Source organism: Lepidochelys kempii, chromosome 22 (genome assembly GCF_965140285.1).
Source record: "Lepidochelys kempii isolate rLepKem1 chromosome 22, rLepKem1.hap1, whole genome shotgun sequence".
NCBI lineage: Eukaryota > Metazoa > Chordata > Testudines > Cheloniidae > Lepidochelys > Lepidochelys kempii.
This window is the reverse complement of record NC_136401.1, coordinates 17,210,244-17,229,072: the sequence shown is the minus strand read 5'-3', so window position 1 is coordinate 17,229,072 and position 18,829 is coordinate 17,210,244. Positions and strand designations below refer to the sequence as shown.

Below are 18,829 nucleotides of genomic sequence, written 5' to 3'. Positions count from 1 at the left end.
GATCCATCTTTGGGTAGCAAGAATATGCATCATTGGAGTGCTGCCTAGTGGATAGAGTTCTAGACTGGGACTCAGAAGACCTGAATTCTATTCCTGGCTCTGCCATTGGCCTCCTGAGTGACCTCAGGCAAGTCATTTTACCTCGCTGTGCCTCAGTTTTCCCATCTGTAAAATGAAGACTATGATACTGACCTGTCTTTGTAAAGCATTTTGAGATCTATGGATGAAAAGTGCTGTATAAGAACTAGGTGGTATTTATTTATTTATTTATTTACTAGGTGTCCCTCTTTTTTTTTTTTTCCAGAGAGGAACACTTGCTCTCTCTGCCTCCTCCTTCCCAAACACCCAGATAGATCAGAAGAAACAGTAACACGGCACAGCAATTCGTAGGAAATCAAAATGCAAATCACCTGTATATCATCACAATGCAAATTTATTTTATATCATTTGGAGAATAAAAGACCTACTATTGCAGAATGGTGACAGTTTTAATGTCACTCAACAGACCATTAGCTAACCTTTCTGACAAAGATCAGGCCAGCCTGGGAGCAGGCATCTGTGACCATGAGCTTTCATTGGCTAAGGAAGGGTTTACTGATTTCCGAGCAAAGATCAGATCCATGCAAACGGTGCAATGTAATTACACTGCATCATAAATATACGTTATTGTGCTCACTCGCCTGCTGTTCACTCAGATTCCAAAATATTATATTATGTTAGCTATTTATCTCTTCTCACAGCAGTTATTTTCCAAACTAATCAAAGAATTGTCCCAGCAAATAAGGAAGTTTGCCCACCTCCATAACTTCTATTGTAAGGAGCTAGCTACAGAGTAATTTTGTATTATCTACATACACACAAACTGTTCTGCTTTTGCATACAAAACAAACATGGCAAATAAGGCGGCAGGAAACATTTACAATACTGGCCTATCTATCTAGCATAGGGCTTCCTAGAATACCCACCGTCATAGCATCTAAGTACAGAGTAGAGGGGCATCTGTATATTCAAGAGTGAAGAGTGGATAAAGCATGACAGTCCTGAATCATTGTCTGAAGTTTCATTTGGTTTTTCAAAGCATTCGTGCCTTTGCACAAGTCAGGCCTGCTCAAAAGCCGCTGCATGAGTTAGGCATGCACAAAAGTGCATGTGCCCAATGCACTTATGCAAGTCAGGTGTGCATGCTCTTATGCATTTTGGGCCTTTATGTCAAGTCTCATAAGCTGGCATGTTTGGTGTGGCAAATTCTTATTTTACGTAATTTATGGGCTGAATCTTTGGTTGGTTGGTTTTTGTGTTTTGCCACATGCAGCTAATGGATGCAAATGTGACGGAGAGAAAATTAATTTAAAATCTGTTTGCTGCCTAATTTTGCTAACAGTGAAAACCTGACTCAAAAAGCTTGGAAAGGAAAAAAAAAGTTTCAAATGCTCTAAAATGTCCCTCATTCTGCTCCTAATTCCACAAACTGCTTCCACCATACCCTGAGAAAATCAAAGCCTCAGTGATTTGATAATACATTACCATCCTCGTCTATCATAATTATACCCAGCCAGTCAGGGATGAGAAATAATGCCACTTGACTAAGGTGACCAATCACATAACCGTAATACAAATAGCAAATGCCTCCAGGGAACAGTTTACCAACACAGTCATCTTTTCAGATGTGATTACAGCTGGAATACTGTGTCCTGTTCTGGAGACTGTACGGTCTCCAAGTTGTCCGTGTCTTTCTGGTAGTTCAGAAAAGAGAAACAAAATTTATCAGGGGCTGGATGATGTGACTTATGGTGAAACATGAAAATGAGATAAATCTGTGGGGCTAAGAGACTAGCTAGGCTAAGATTTGCAAAGTCACTCAAGGAAATTTAGGCACTTTGCATGAAATCCTGGATCCACTGAAAACAATGGCAGAACTGCCATTGAGTTCAGTGAGGCCAGGACTTCACCCAATGGGAATTAATCATTTTTCAAAATCTCAGCCTAAATGTGTATCTTGGGGAGGGCAGGAGCTATCTGAAGAATATAAAGTCCAACTATTCCAAGACTCTAAAACTCCAAGGAAATTATTTGGGGTTCTGAACAGGAGTATAACTAAGAGTAATTGGACAGAATTAAGAAAGGCAAAATGTAGCCTGACATCGCGTTACATGGTTAAATTAGTGCCAGAGACTTGGTCGCATGGGATGATTCCCAGAGTGTATTCTAAAGGGTTAAACACGAAGGGCTTGATGCCGGTTTTATGTCTGTATAACTGCTGAAGTCAGTGGAGTTAAACTGACACAAACACATTGTGTCTGAATGGAGAATCTGCCCCGGAGTCTATTGCTGACTTGCAGTGCATGAAATAATGGATCCATGCCCATGTATAATCAGCATGTATAATGGCAGCTCCATAAATAATGCATGAGTGACAGTGATTGATAATCACATTTGGAGCATCTTAAGTGTAGCTCTGAATCCATTTTGTTTAAAATGAAAGAAAAATGGAAAAGTCTTTGCAGTAAGAGGTGCTGTAGTTGCTTGTGTTACATATAACTTAGTCAGATACTTAGCTGATGCAAACTGGCCAAGACCACTGAACTCAGTGCCTTCAAAAGGGTATTCAAGTGCTTTCTGCCACAGATAACCCTCAAGAGGAATTTGAAGAGCTCAAGTCCAGGGTATAGAATTTGAGGTAGACACTAGTGACTGAATCTCAACTAAGAAGTTATTCAGAAGAGACAGGAGTTTAGTTGGGTTAAGACAGAGTCTGCTGTTTCTTCTAATTAGTTCTTCCCTGATTTGTAAAGTTTCTCCTTTAGTAAATATAGCCAAGATTATCAGAACTGACGAGTGAGCTTCTGTTTTTGGGTGCCCAGTGTGGGACACCTTAAAAGGGTCTGATTTTCAGAAAATGCTGAGCAACTACCTTCTGAAAATCAAGCCCCTTTAAGGCATCTCAAGCTGTTAATCGCTTTTGGAAATCTTTTAGTGCATACGTATGACATGTCTAACTTGTACGTAGACACAGAAATTCCAAAAGGGGAGATTAAATTTAAATTCTGAGCTGTTCAATATCTCCAGTGGTCAGCAATTCTTGGTCACGTTATCTTTTAAGATTAGCATCCCATCCAGGGAGATGGCTGCATATCCAGGAAGTCAGTGAGAATTCTGGCACTGTATCAAACTGTTAGGCTATTTTTTTCAGTATTTGCAGAGTACGGGAAACAAAACCTTTTCTGGGGATGGTCCAAGCTTGAGGACTCCCCTAAAGACTATCACAAAGCTCGCCACTTTCCAGTCCAAATGTAAGGCGCATTTCTTCGACCTTACTTTCTCTAGTATATAAACATATAGCAAAAGGTATATGTAATAACAACAGCCAACCAAAACAAAACACTTTTCCATGTGCTTTTCCCTCTTGGGAGAGGATGAGAGAACAAACCACACCTGATAGGTGTGTAATCACGTTGCTCAATGCACTGTTGGAAGGTGCTCAGATAAGCATGGTACAAAAACATCTATAGCATTGCATAGAACAGAACAGAGTGGTCCCTAGCATAGGATGTTCCCTGACTTGCCAAGGGAACCAAGTGTCTTTGCCATAAATCAGGTTAGGAAGAGTAAAAGAAAAGTAATAGGTAGCTTCAATGCTTTGTCATGTGAGGCTATTCTCGGTTTCTGTAAAATTCAGCAATTTCCAAGTCTATTGCATTACAGCTGCCCAGTTATAGAATTTCCACTGGGAAAGTTAATGCCCCTTTTTTGTTTTCTGCCTTTGGATCCTCAGCAAGCTGATTCTCTATCTCTTTCTATTAATATAAGACACCCCCTCCCCCAAATAGAACTTGTAGGGTATATAACGTTTGGGGTCGAACATTCATTTTTATCGAGTTGATTTCGTCAGACATAGATGATGGTAAATTAATCTGTCCTTGAAGGCCATAACATAAAGTGTGTGAAAGGCACTGAAAATTTAGTGTTATCAGTTTAGTTAAAGTGGGTGAGATTTGTGCCTCCTGGGATTCAAAGCTCACAGGGTTTCATTGACATGAAAAAGTAATTAGATCTTTGGATCAGACCCTAACTGCACAAATATTCCTGCTTTTTGCCTTGACGATGGTGGTTTCTGACATCCCACAGTAGCTCATCTTACGTTAGACTCCTGAAAGATCCTCCTGGCTCTTAATCCTTTGTTTTAAACTCCTATACCAAGAAGGCTGCCTAAGGAAAAAACTTTGTGAAGACTTCGGTGTTGCAGGTACATTGTGCTCAGTGCAAATCCTCTTAAAGCAACAGGATTATGTACAATGACATTTCTGTTTAAAACATGACTCACGCTGAATCGGGAGCCGCTGGTCTGTCTTGATCGTTTTTCAGCAAGGAGATCTTTGACTGTGTGTTTTACTCTCACTCCTTGGTAAACTCGTTTGCCGTAGTCTGTAGGAACTAAACAAAGGGAGCATGTGTGAGCAGAATTCAGCCAGTAAGTAGAATAAATGGAATAACTTACCAAGGTAAGGATAGCCAAATTGCCAAGTGTCTTTAAATCAAGATGGGATGTATGCCTAAAAGATTATTATTTATTATTTGTATTGCAATAGTTCTTACGAATCCCGCTTGTGGATCAGGACTCCATTGTACTAGGGACTGTACGAACACAGAACAAAACGACAGTCCCTGTCTTATGTTCATTAAGAAGTTATTGGGTGTGATGATGGCCACTGTCCAGCGAGAAAGACTAATTCTCTCTGCTGCAGGAATCAGTGGGTGAAATTCTCTAGCCTGTGTTACCCAAGCGATGACTAGGGGATCATAAGTGACTTACAATTGGTGGTTAAGATTTTCAAAGTTAACTAAGGGGAGTTAGCCATTCGGCTTCCATTCATCTCAGTCGGAACTCCTATCTGACTTTGAAAATTGGTAATAAGGTGCTTAGGAAGCCCGGGTGTTGATATTTAGCACAGACATTCATACTCTGAGGCAATATTACTGTCAGTGCAACACGGACAAAAAACTCCAAACCCAAATGGTCCAGCTAAAATACATTCTCATTACAATGCTTTTGATTAAACTGTGCTGAACTCTAGATAACGAGGAACCAGTTTCTCAAGCCCACTCTCTGTTTCAGTAGGCAGCATGGTCTAGCAGACAGGGAACTAAGTCAGGAGTTATGGGTTCTAGTCCAAGCACTGCCATTGACTGCTTGTGTGGAAAGCAGGTGGAAAGCACCATCCCAATGCAAAGGTAAAATAATTAGTAATTCTGAGTCTCATTTAGGCAGAGCAAATTCCATTAAAACAAAGAGTTGTTCCCTAGGGATGGGCTGTTTGAGAAGTCAAGGAGTTCCTGTCTCCTAGTCTTGTGCTCAGACCACTAGTCTTAGCCTTGTCTTTCAATGTCAGAGAGAATCTGTGGTCAGAGGAGTCGGTGACGGCTTTATTCTGCAGCTGCTACATATAGAGCTCATTAATTTCCGTCTTTCATTTTTGCGGCCTTCATATATAGAGGATGTGGGGTTTTCTAGGGGCAACAAGCTGCGGTTTTTCCATATCCTCATGTAATTTCTGATGCATCTTGGTTAATACCACTCACAAAATGTTACACGTCTGTAAAAAGGTTTAAGGTTGGTTTTTTAAATTATAAATCATGTGGTAATCTCAAGAGTTGCCTCAATCATACTAATTCTGCCCTGAAGTCATTTTCAGATCCTACTCACCAAAACAGATTAAAACACGTTTGAAATCACTAGCCCAAATCACAATGGAATTACAGAACAATGAGACAAAGAACAATTAGGCAGATATAGTAAAGAGGTAGTAACCTCATTTTTTGCTAACACTCACCACTGTTTTAACTAAATTTTTACTATCTTCTTAAAATGAATAACTGTCATTTACATTCAACAAAATCCAGATAGTTTAAAGATCTTGATAACATCAATTAATAGTAAGTAATATCTAAAAAGTGTAACCCCACTGACAGAGTGGGTGCTGTATCCTTCCCTAGTGGCTGGTTCACTGGCGGATAACAGCTACTACTGCTATAGTGTTACTTCTTTGGCTCAAGCGGTAGAAGTCTATACTGTGCAGTATGTTGCCTTGCATAATGAAAAAGGTGGTTTGTTTGGTGTATATTTAAGATTCTATTATTAGTTCATTTAAAAAAAAAAAAACAACAGACCAACACTGGGTGTGAGTTCTGTGTACCTGCGAGAGGCCTCTCTTCCCTTGACACACTGCCACAACTGTGGTCAGCGAAAGTGATGCCCATCATTATAAAAGAGAGGGATATATTATAGATGATAGGGTACTAGACTGGGACTCAGGAGACCTGCCACTGCCCTGCTGGATGACCATGGCCAATTCATGTCCCTCCCTGTGCATCAGTTTCCCTATTTGTAAAATGGGGATAATGAAAATGGCCTTTATTTGCAAAGTGCTTTACAAGAGAAAGATCAAACATGCTAGATGAGAGCTAAGTAGTATGATGGGGGGTGGGGGGTGAGGATCCCAGGACTCTGGAACTTGTTCTCCACCCTCATTGGTCCAAAACTTGGTGACCTTCTGGGCATGTTGCAAAAGCCGTTTATTTGACAGGGTTTTGTGGGGAGCCTGTGGGTGTGTCTCTGGGGGTGGGGCTAATGGGGCATTTTTGTTGCTTTGATTTATCAGCTAGCTGAGCTAATTGATATTTGGGTGGTCACCACCCATTTGAACATTTAAGTTGAAGTGTTTGGGGCACCCAGAGGTTTATGTGTGGGCATTTTTTATTGTTCTATAAACCTATAAGAAATAAATTATAGGCCAGATTCCCCATCGGTGTAAATCCGTGCAACTCCATTAAAGTCAAGGGAGCAACACCAATTTGAAGGCACAGAGAACTTTGCCTTTTATATTATGTTATTATTTGGATTGGCAGGTTGTAACTCGGCCCAGCATATCTGATTGGTTAGAAAAGCAAATAATTTCAAGCAAGACTTTTGTACTTAATTACTTGTTTTAATCTGAACCAAATATTCCCCTTGAACAAATCAAGATGAAAGAGCAAGTTGACTTGGTAGAAAATAGTCTGTTCTTCAAAGGAACTGAAAGCAGGTGGCAGTGTTAAGATATTCAGAGACTTTGGGTTAAGTTAGGCAAAGCTGTTTTTTAAGGATGAAATTTGCCCTTGTGCAGAGAGCCAATGCAAGGCCTACGAACCACTTAATAATAATAATTAATAAGTACCTCGCTCTTATATAGCACTTTTCAGCAGTAGATCTCAGAGAGCTTTACAAAGCAGGGATCTACATTAGCTCAATTTTACAGATGGGGAAACTGAGGCACAGAGAAGCAAAATGACTTGCCACGGGTTGCTCAGAAGGACAGTACCAGAGCTGAAACTAGAACCCAGGACTCCTGAGTCCCAGTCCAGTGATCTATCCACTAGGCAACACTTAAGTCCCAGTGAAGCCTGCACAGGAGGGAATTTCACTCTATCTGAGTTTTGGAGAGGCATATCTGTTTGTTTTTTTCTGAGTACATCTCTGCAAAACTTTCCATTTGTTTGGGTGTTTTGACTGTAAATGAGCCCAGTGATGTAGCAGGGTACAATACTGAAGGTGACTCTTTTATCCTCTCCATTGGAGTCTGCCCACGTAAAGAGCTCACACCTGTGGAAAGCAGTGAGAAGTTTAAAAAAAGGCTTTTATTCAAATGTTACAAATGGGAAGTTGATGTTTGAGTTAATCCTTTGGAAAACAAAAAGATCTGTGTTTCCGGACAGAAAGTAAACACAAACGTATCAGAGAGGAAGTATCTGATCTCTTTAAAATTTTGGTTTACTTTGCTACATCTATGCTTTTCATCATTCTGGCTCACTTTATCATTTTAATACCTACAATATTGTTATCCACAGGTGTATTTAAACTCATAGAAACTTACGTAGGGTGAAATTTGAGGCTTTCGTGGTGTTGGGTCTTTGTGTTGGCCATAGGTCACAGAGTGTCTAAAATTCTCTTTGACAGGGCATTGTTTGTATTATTGTGATTATTTATTTTTAATCAAATTGTGTCTGTGGCCCCAGCCAAGGTCGGGGCTCCACTGTGCTAGGTGCTGTACAAATAAAGAATAAGAGACCAGCCCTGCCCTGAAGAGTTTACAGGTAAATAGACAAAAGGTGGGAGGGGAAGCAGAGCGGTGAAGTGACTTATAAAAGGTCACAAAGCAGGTCAGAGCTGGGAATAGCACTCACATCTTCTGAGTTCCCCTCGCACAGCTGTCTTCCCGCTGACTGAGTCTGACTCATCCACATATTGAGTCTTTCCGTTGACTCCACTAGGTATTGATTCAGGGTCCTAGTGAATAGGCTTTTGTTATTTCTGCTATAAACCCAAATGATTAAGGATATTTTCTGCTGCATTGGTCTGAAGCACAAATTCTGAGCCTGGGCATAGTTATTTTATATGCAAATCATTTCTAAAGTGTCTTAGTTCTAATAAAAATGTGTTTGGGCTTCTAATCAAGAAGCTATGAAAACAAGGTTTGCTAAAAAAACAAACGAGCAAGCAAAATTTTACAGGTGTGTCTGTGTGTATACATGTAAAATTGATTGCTTAAGGGTATTTTTAGGAAGTTTAAATATTTAATTTTAATCTTTTGAGTTGTTTAACTTTAAAACAAAACAGCTAATGCATATGATGCATCCACACTACAGATCATATGCCAAGGCACTACAGCAAAAGTGGACAATATATACATAACAGTACTTGCACTGAGAGTTTTCCACCTCTATACAGATGCCTCTAAATGTTAAATTAACAATTCGGTATTAAAAAAATAATTCTAACAGAAGTGCCTAAATAACATAGTATAGACTCCTCTTGATATGTTTTGACAAGTAAAATAATTACCTCAAGTGCCTTCTGTTTGAGTCCAAATAAAGGATTCAGGCCCCGATTCAGCAAAGCCCATGCCTAATTTTAAGCATGTGAGTAGACTCATTAACGTCACTGGGACTATTCACATGGTTAAAGTTAGGCATGAACTATTTGAATTGGAACTTAAGGGAAAAATATAGTCTTGTATTTGATGATTGCTAAAATAGCAATATTTTTTTAAAACTGCCATCAAAAATTCCTAAAAGATGGTATAATAAAACAGAATCACTAGTGAGAATGACTGAGCAAACTAATATCTACAGTTGGGATTGAGGCCAGAGGAGTTATTCTTTACAACAGTTCAAATTACAGGTTTCTGTTTTAGAAAACTATTCACTTTCCGATTTATATACTGTTATCCTGGATTTACACCGGTATCACTGAGATCAGAATTTGGCCTACAATTAAGAAAAACTTTCTCGCAGTGATATTTTGTTGAATAAGCTTACAGGGAAATAGCAGAAAAGTCCTACTGCATTAGATCTTGAAAAACAGACTTCAGAAAAAGCCCTAGCAGACGAAGGATGGATTAGATGCACTTTTCTGTAGGGTAGGCTGAAAAAATTCCATTGTAACGTTTTTCAATAAAAAATGAGGTCTTGACTAAACAATTTTTTTTGTGAAATATGTCTTCTTTCCTCAAATATTTTTTGATTTCTCATCAGAATTCAAAGAACTCCAAAATTGAATGGTTCTTGGCCAAAAATTCTTGTGCTTTTTTTACAAAATGCTTAAATTTTCTACAGGATCCCTACCTCTCCTTCTCCCCCAATTTTCCAACCAGCTCTACTGTTCAGTCTGTTCCATGTCTAATTTCTGCCATTCTTTAAAACACACATAATATTGCATTTAGGGTGTTAAATAAATGAGGCCAAAATACAACAGAAGACTTGGAACCTGCTTCTCATTTACACTAAGTCCTCTTTACACCTCTCTGACAGTGTACCATGTGCACTATCAGAGCTGTATAAATGGGCCTTAGGTAAATGGGACTCAGGCCCTGCAGGATGTCAATCTCAGGCTCCAGGTACACCAAATGGATAAAGCTAGGTTGGACAGTATCATAAAACTTGTTTAGCAAGACAAAGCCAGCATGAAAAACTGATCCTCAAACTGCAAATATACATAAATTGCAACGATGAGCTAATCTCGTGCCATTAGAGATAATATGCATTGAAGCAGATCTTAAATCCAAGCAATTCTGTAAACAGATTTCTAAATACCTGTAAAGCAATTATCAGTGTTCTAGAATTGAATGCAGGACCTAGTTGACTTCAGCAGTCAAATAATTTTTTCAACTGTATTATAATGCTACTTCTACTTTGCCCCTATTCACTACCGTCATCTCAGGATCTCAAAGTGGCTTGCAAAGATGGGGCATCATGAATCCCATTTTACCAGGGGGATCTGAGGCACGGGGAGGTGAAATGACTTGATCAAGGTCATACAGCATGTCAGTGGCAGAGTTGCCACCAGAATAGTCACACTCTCTGACCGGATGGATCCGTCCTTCTATGTACTGACGAAACTTTACCTGTAAGAGGTCAAGAACGCACATTACAAACTGTTGATGCAAAAGGAATTGGGTGAAAGATTCAATGGGAAGGGGGGAAATGATCTGTGCTGCAGGGGCTACTGAATGGGAGTGTTGTGTGATATAGCGGGAGGTAGCATAGCCCCGTGGCTGGGGCCCTGCTCTGGGATTCTGTAGGTTCTGTTCCTGGCTCAGACACTGACTAATCGTGTGACCGTAGGGAAATTACTTTACCTTTCTGCATTTTGGTTTTCCCCCATTGGTCAAATGGGGATAATGACACTGTCTCACCATTGTGAAGTAAATATAATTATCAGTACCACTGTGGAGAGGCAGTGTTTCCTTGCATGTAGAGCACTGGATTGGGACTCAGGACATGTGGGTTCTATTCCTGGCTCAGCCACTGGTCTGCTGGGTGACCTTGGGCAAGTCACTTCCCCTCTCTGTGTCTCTGTTACCGCATCTGTAAGATGATGCTCACCTCCTTAAAGCACATTGAGATCTATGGATAAAAGTAGCATATAAAAATTAATAACTAGCTCTTATTATTATGAAGCTCTTTGAGAGCTATTGATGAAAAGCACTAGCTAGGTATCAGAAGAGCCCTGTGCGGATACAAAATTTGTATCTACATCTGATCCACAAATATGGTCTGTGGCTATAAAGCGAATATCCGCAGATTTGCAGGGTTCTAGGTATTCGGTTGCTTTCTCTTCGTCATCTGTGTGTGGCTACTTTTAGATGGCATCTCTCATACAACAGTACATTTGCTTTAGAATGACCCATGCAAGCCAAGCTATATACTGTGACCCCCTTTCCATAATACATTACCCCAATTCCACATCCTGAAAAAGAGACAACAATTATTACTTGCAGGCTCTATCGTCAAATATTTTAGAATCTCATTAACTGATTTGACTTCTGTCATCAGTTCCTCTGGTAAATGTGATCCCATGTCCATATATAAATATAAATGTTTACATTTTGTCTTTACTATTGTCTTAACATAAACAATATCTCAGATGGGACAGGGCTGATTTCACTGTATTTCAAGTAAAAATCAAAGGAATTACAGTCAGGAATGGATTAACGTCAGTTCAAGGAATAAGCCAATTTTCATACCGATTCTTATTTAAATGAACCTGTTTACCCTGCTCTAACCCTGAACCACTGAAGCAAAGCACATGAATGTTATAGTGAAAGCTTGTTTTAAATTAGTGATTTTATTTACAAATAAGACCTTGATCCTGCAAACACTTATGCAAATGCTTAATTTTACTCAGACGAGTAGTAGTCCTATTGAAGTCAATTGGTCTTCTCACATATGTAAAGTTACGCAAGTGCTTAAGTCGTTGCAGGATCAGGGCCTATCTAATTTATCAATTACGAAATAAGGGCCCAGCACTGCAACTTTTTCTCACCTAGATAGATTCACATAATCAGTCCCCCTGAGTTTAGTGAGCCAGTGTGCTAGATCTGACACTGAGATATTAAAAACCTGAAATAACTGGCAGCAGAGAGGAGAGAACCTAACTTTGATCAGAATTTATTACAATTTTCCAGTAAGTTCTGAAAAAGTGCATTATGAAATACGTAAGCATCCTAAATTGTATTTAGAGAAGGCTGAAAATATTAGTTAATATTGCTAAAATACTGAAATATTGAAAAAAGAAAAGGAATACTTGTGGCACCTTAGAGACTAACCAATTTATTTGATCATAAGCTTTCGTGAGCTACCTGAATGCATCCGATGAAGTGAGCTGTAGCTCACGAAAGCTTATGCTCAAATAAATTGGCTAGTCTCTAAGGTGCCACAAGTACTCCTTATCTTTTTGCGAAAACAGACTAACACGGCTGCTACTCTGAAACCTGAAATATTGAAAATACCAAACAGTGATTTAAAGGCATATTCCTTTCTTTGCCTTTCTACTTCAGTTCAGACAACAAGTAATGTGCCCATTCCCCTGTTTTCTTTTCTACTGTTGATATTTCAATTAACCATCAGTGAGATATACATTTTATTTTTGGAAAGTTTTGACAATGAAACTCACCAGTTTCCATTCTGAATGCTGCTGTGAATTTCCCCCTTTCAGACTCTGCAAGCTTTCTGAAAATGAACCGTCAGGAGCTTTCCAGTTGAGAATGAAGTCAATGCTCATTCTCCACTAATAAAGTTCTCTTTGAGCCTGACGGAAATGTATTTTTCACAATTTAATGATGTCTCTGAAATAGCTTCTTTGGGATTTGTTTAGATGCAAATCTTCCACTGTCTGTTTCACTGCAATTTGCATGGTCAGTGCTGATCATTCTCAAAGGTTTTTCCTCTTGATTAAAAAGACATTGTATGGGTGAAAACGGAATTTCACATGCTGATGGAGGAAAAGTTATTTACCATGAAAAACCTATAAGTCATGCAGTGATCAGCAGACTCCATATAGCAGAGAGGAAAAGGGACTTGGCCAGAGAAATTGTGGGGCTCAGGAAAATGCCATATTACTTGTAGCACAATACCCCAGCATAGGATCAGGGCATCATTTTGCTAGGCACTGTAAACACAAGTAATAAAACAACAATCCCAGCCCTAGGGCGCTCACAATCGAGGTTAGATGTTAAAAAATGTAAAAGAAATCTAAGGGAGACTCTCCATGCACTGCAGTGGGCACTGGATTGGGTCTAGTGGAGTGGATTGAGACCACTGACCAGCTTCACAAAGACAATCACACCTTTCAGTCAATAACAATCTGGACCACAGATGACTAGCCATATGTCTTTACCAACCCATATTCAGTCCTTCCTGCTAGATGCTCTTTTCATAGCTCCCCAGTAAATGACCTTGGCTTGTTCTCCATTAGCATGCAAGAAGCTTCCACTCTACTAATACATTGTTGTCACTGTGTCTAGGTGGATAGTATTAGACTCCTTGCAGATAGCAATGCACTCTGATGAATTCTGCATTTCTGCTCTTCCTGAACCAAGAGGCAGAAACTCTATTTACTGTTTCTTCTTCAAATGTTATAGCTTATCCCTTGGTTCAGAAACTTGCCCTGATTATCAGTTGGGAGATCACTATTGTGTGACATTACTGGCCTCAACATGGAAATATGTCAAAGGAAAAGTGCAGTAAGAGGGACAAGGTCTGTAGTATTTTGTTTACAAGAACAGCAGGTTGTTGCTCAATATACTATGTCCTGCATAAGTAAACACTACATTTACCTATGTGAAATATTGCCAGTACATTCATCATAATCAAATAGTTCATTTCTTCTGGAATCTGTTGACAGCTCAAGGGTCTGCCAGTCCAAATCCATTCCTCTTTGTAACTCCACTGGCAGCATTACTGGAGGAGGGCTTTTATTTTTCCATCCCTCATTTGTTGTTTGGAGGAGTAGGGGGGGAACGGCTGCTGGCAAAAGCTGCTCCTGCCATGCATGTCAAGAGAAAGAAAAGCAGCTCATGGGGAGCTGAAATAACAGAAAAATTGCAACTCCCTTCATGACATATTGAATCTACATCACTTGGCGTGTGTGTCTGGCCACGTAATGCAAAAAGGCAGAAGTCTGACAGCCCTGCCCCAGAGAGTTCATAGGCTAGGAGTCAGACAGGATGTAACAGAACAGACCAACAGAGTGGAGAAGGGTAGGAGGATAAGATAGAAAAAAACAGAGTTTAGCAGGAAATTATGTAGAACAAGCCAGCACCTGCCCCAGAGAGCTTACAATCAAGGTTCATGTCAAGAAGTAACAAGGAGCCAATAAAGCTTGGAAGGTGGTATTAGGTCACAGTAAAAGGAATATGTTTTTGCATACTAAGCAATAGTGTCACCTTTCTACCTGCTTACCTATTATCAGCACTCCTCACTAGCCCTGTCTGCTTCCATCTCTTATTCCTGAATCTTATTTGCTTGATTTCTTTAGATCTAAAAGATATAGGTGAAATTCTGGCCCCATTGAAGTCCATGGCAGTTTTGTTATTGACTTCAATGGATCCAAGATTGCTCCCTAGAGTTCCAGAAGTATCTATTGACTCTAGGTGTCTTTGCTATCAATTAAAAATAATGGCATTAAAAAAACATTTGAACCTGCAGCTGCTCCTCATGCCAAGCCAAGAAAATAATGAACCAAAGATGAAATCAAAACCCAACCAATATCCTTCTTACCACAGACCCTAGTTCTTATCACACACCTGCCTTCCCAGAACATAGGACTGAGATTTTCAATGCAGTGTAGGGGTTTTAGGCACATATCTTCCATTTATTTGGTTTTCAGGATCAGGATTCATAATAGGAAACAGATATACAGCCAATTGAGTATTGCCCTGTAACCATAACAGAACCCACTGGGTCATATTACACACCTTACACCATCCCGTTTAATTTTTCTATTCTATTTGCCTGCCCCAAAACAAACTTTGCTAATAATTTACTAAGACAAAGCACTGGCCTAACAGATGTAATATTAATTCAAATTTTGATTTAAATCCATTGCTAAATGGAGAGCATTTTTGCTGTTTGTTGTTAAATAACATTATTTTGTGTTGTGACACGGCTGTGACACTGGCCGATCAGATCATGCTAGACTGTTTTCAGGTCATTTCACTTGTGGATTAGTATAGATCAAAATGATTAGTGTTTTGGGTGTTTAAACGTTATAAAACTGAAGGGATGTTACATACATTGTTTTAACTTATCTGTTCCTGTTATAACGTAATAGCAAACATTTAAAGCGTAAATACCCCTGTAACTAAATAACTCATCAGACATCAAAGAAGCCTGGTGGAATGCTAATGATGGACTTTATCAGAACGGCCACTGTGTGTGATGACCTGTAGTCAAAAGACTAAGTGCATTCCTCACTCATCATCATCAAAGGAAAAGTCCATGTTGGTAGAGAGACTGTCTTGTCTCTGTGAGAAGATATAAGAATGGATCCAAAGAAAAATCCTTCATCTCTGGACTGTTTGGATTCTAACAGGGCAGAATAGCTGAATGAGAAGACTGAGATCCCCAGAGTTATTCTGGGTAGCCCTGAAAGACTTTTGGGAAACTGGCCATTTATTACACCACTGCTACCATTTGAAGTTACAAATTGTGATTCACCTGTTGTTATATTTTACCTGCTTTAATTTCTCAATAACTCATTCTTTTTTCTTAGTAAACTAACTAGAGATTTATTAGCTATAAATTTGGCTGCCATCATTGTCTTCGGTATAAAATGTGGAGTATCAATTGAGCTGGGGTAAGTGGATGGTCTCCTTGAACTGGGAGAAACCAGCTGTGGTGTGATTTTAGATTTAAGTACCCTTTTATCACAAAGTCCAGTTTGTCTGAGTGGCAAGATAGGCTGGAGAGTCAAAGGGTCTATGACTCCCTGGCAAGACTGGTATCGTTCTCCAAATGTTCACATTTGTTACTGACTTGGTGAAATCTAATTATAAAACATACCTCCAATTTGGGATGTCTGCCCTTGTTTTCTGACAATCTGAGGTAGGCACTCACAGTTGTGAGCCACTCCAGATAGCGTGATACATGCAGCATAAAGTTAATGGATAATAAAACAGTTAATTTACTATGTTTGACTGTGAACTCCAGCTGCCAGTAATTTGATTGATCCTTCTGGGATGAGAGGGGTTTACTTGTTTATACAACAAATGACAATGTTTGCCCTGTTTACCATGGTGACCAACTGTAAATTTCAGTTAACATAACATATTGCAGGATTTCACACTTTGTCAAGTTACAGAGGAAAAAAGAGCCAGCATATGAAATCTCATGATATACTCAATGCTTGGGCCCCAAAGCAACTACTAAAGCCTAAAGTTAAGTATATGCATACACGTTTGCATGATGGGGCCCCTTGCATTACTTTTGATATCTTCAAAAGTGTTTTACATCTATTAATCAATCCATACAACAACCCTGAGAGGCAGGTATACTGATTGTGAGATAATATGATATCAATAAGCCCTCAGTCCAGCAAAATACTTAAGAATATGCTTAACTAAGAGCAGATGGGTAGCCCTATTGAAATCAATAAGTTTTTAAGGGCTTTGCTGGATCAAGTCCTATATATAAGCAAAAAAGTAAGCACAATCTTAAGGTGGAAGCAAAACACTTTAAAAATACGTAAGAAAACCTCTATAAGAAATGAAACCTACAATTTGTCCCCCCAGTCACACCCCCCCCAAAAAAATTTTTAACAGTTTTCTTTAGAAAGTTTGCAACAGACATGTTTCTTTAAATAATTTGTATCTTTCCATTGTGGGTGTAGACACCTGTTTATTTGGTACTCAAAAAAAAAAAAAGCTGGGGTACTGGCATTGATATTATCTCTTAACAAAAATGACACTGAACATTAAGATCTTGATCCTGAATTCCTAATTCAGCGGCAGATGGAGGTAGAAAACACCAGTAGTTAGATGGACTTTGCAAACAGAGAGAAAAGGGGGGAAAAGGTTGTTCAGATTACGGCCCACAAAAGTTTGCAATGCCCTTTAATAGATGATGCTGAAAATAAATGTGATACACATTGTAGAGCGCCAAAGAAACATGTTATAACCTTTTTTGCCTCATTGTTTATGATCCAGGTTACACACACACACATACCACAGGAAGAATAGAAAGCATTGTTCTCAAATAAGATACTGCAGGAAGGTTTCAAAGTCCCAGTGATGTGTATCTGTTTTCACAGCAGGATTGCTATTTGTATTGACTGACTCAGAACTTCTGCCTCTTATTTGCCTAGTGTTATTTGCATGAATTTTCGCATTGGCCTTCATGATTTTCAACATTAAATAAAAGATGAACCCAATAAAAAATATGAATATTTTGGGGATAAAAATCATATTCAGTAAGTTTCAGAGGCTTATCCGCTGCCCTGCTCCTCTGGCCCAATGGTGCATTTATATCTGAATAATTATGATGGAAACAGAAGCTGTGACCATGAGGTTCACTAATGATAAATCATAAATCGGTCCCAGAGAATGAGAGAGTTCCTGAAGATGAGGACTAGGTAACATTATTTCCTAACCTGACGTTAAGGCTTTGGGCCCAGATCTTCAAAGGTATTCAGGTGCCTAATACCCATTGATTTCATTGGAAGTTAGATGTCTAAATACCTTTGAAGATTTGGGCTTTAGAATCATAGAAATGTAGGACTGGAAAGGACATTGAAAGTGAGGTCATCTAGTCCATCCTCCTGCCCTGAAACAAGACCAAATATATCTAGAACATCCCTAACCGGTATTGTCCAACCTGTCCTAAAGAACCTCCAATGATGGGGGCTTCACAACCTTGATTGGTAACTTATTCCAGTGTTTAACTATCCTTATAGTTAGAAAAATTTTCTTAATATGTAACGTTAATCCATCTTGCTGCAGATTAAGCCCATTACTTTTTGTCCTACCTTTAGTGGACATGAAGATCAATTGATCATCATCCTCTTTGTAACAACCCTTTACTTAGTTGAAGACTGTTATTTGATCCTCCCTCGGTCTTCTTTTCTCAAAACTCAACATGCCCAGACTTTTTAACTTTTCCTCAGAGGTCAGGTTTTCTAAACGTTCTGTCATTTTAGTTGCTCTCCTCTAGACTCTCTCCAGTTTTTCCACCTCTTTCTTCAAGTGTTTTGCTTCTAACTAGATATGCATGTTTCAGAGTGGCAGCCGTGTTAGTCTGTATCTGCATATAGAACAGGAGGACTTGTAGCACCTTAGAGACTAACAAATTTATTAGAGCATGAGCTTTCGTGAGCTACAGCTCCCGTTCGTTGGATGTTTCATTAAGTGATGAGTTTTGTGTGTGTTTGCAGTGAGTGCAGGTTTTGTGTTCATTAGTGTAGGTGTGTTACTGTGGTGTGCAGAGCGCTCTGCAGCAGTGACAGCCCTAGTACCATGGGCCTAGAATGGCTAAGGGGTCATTGGCACAGTGGGCTCACTGATGTGCGTTTCTACTGGGGTCAGAGACAGATCCGGTGGGAGGTCCCCGCACGGGTTGCACCTCGTGCCGGCAGGGGCGATGGGGCTTGGTGCTGTAGGAGAAGTGGCAACGGGTGGTTGATTCTCACCCCCAGCCACTTGACAGGGGTTGGTGTCCTCTGGCGACTGCTCTCACAGCCCTGACCCTGGCTGCTGGGAAGGTCAAAGGGCCTCTGAAGCCAGAGTTCAGAAGGTCAAAGGTCAAGAGGTCACCGAGATGCCTGACTCCACCTACCCTGAGGCGCATGGGCCGGGGTCAGGCGGCCGGGCTCACGGACAGTTCCTGGCCCACAGGGCTCAGACGGTCGCGGATAGGCTGTAGTGGGTCAGAGTTCAAAGGTCAAATGAGAAGTGGTCGGAACCACTGAGTTTTCCGACCTCTGCCGGGGTCAAAGGTCAAAACGGAGACGTAAACGTTTTCA

General features: G+C 39.8%; 1 protein-coding gene across 2 annotated transcripts in view; it reads right to left on the bottom strand.

Moving 5' to 3' along the window:
* Nucleotides 1–18,723, bottom strand: part of POU2AF2 (POU class 2 homeobox associating factor 2) — a 29,715-nt gene extending 10,992 nt beyond the window's left edge. The window contains exons 1-2 of one of the 2 annotated variants that reach the window (XM_073320699.1): nt 18,643–18,723; nt 4,322–4,431 (exon numbers count right to left, since the gene is read on the bottom strand). The gene's annotated coding sequence lies outside the window, so the exon portion shown is untranslated. Of the gene's footprint in view, nt 1–4,321; nt 4,432–18,642 lie in introns of those variants that run through there. The other variant, XM_073320696.2, reaches the window with a different exon arrangement.
* Between the last annotated feature and the right edge of the window lie 106 nt (nt 18,724–18,829).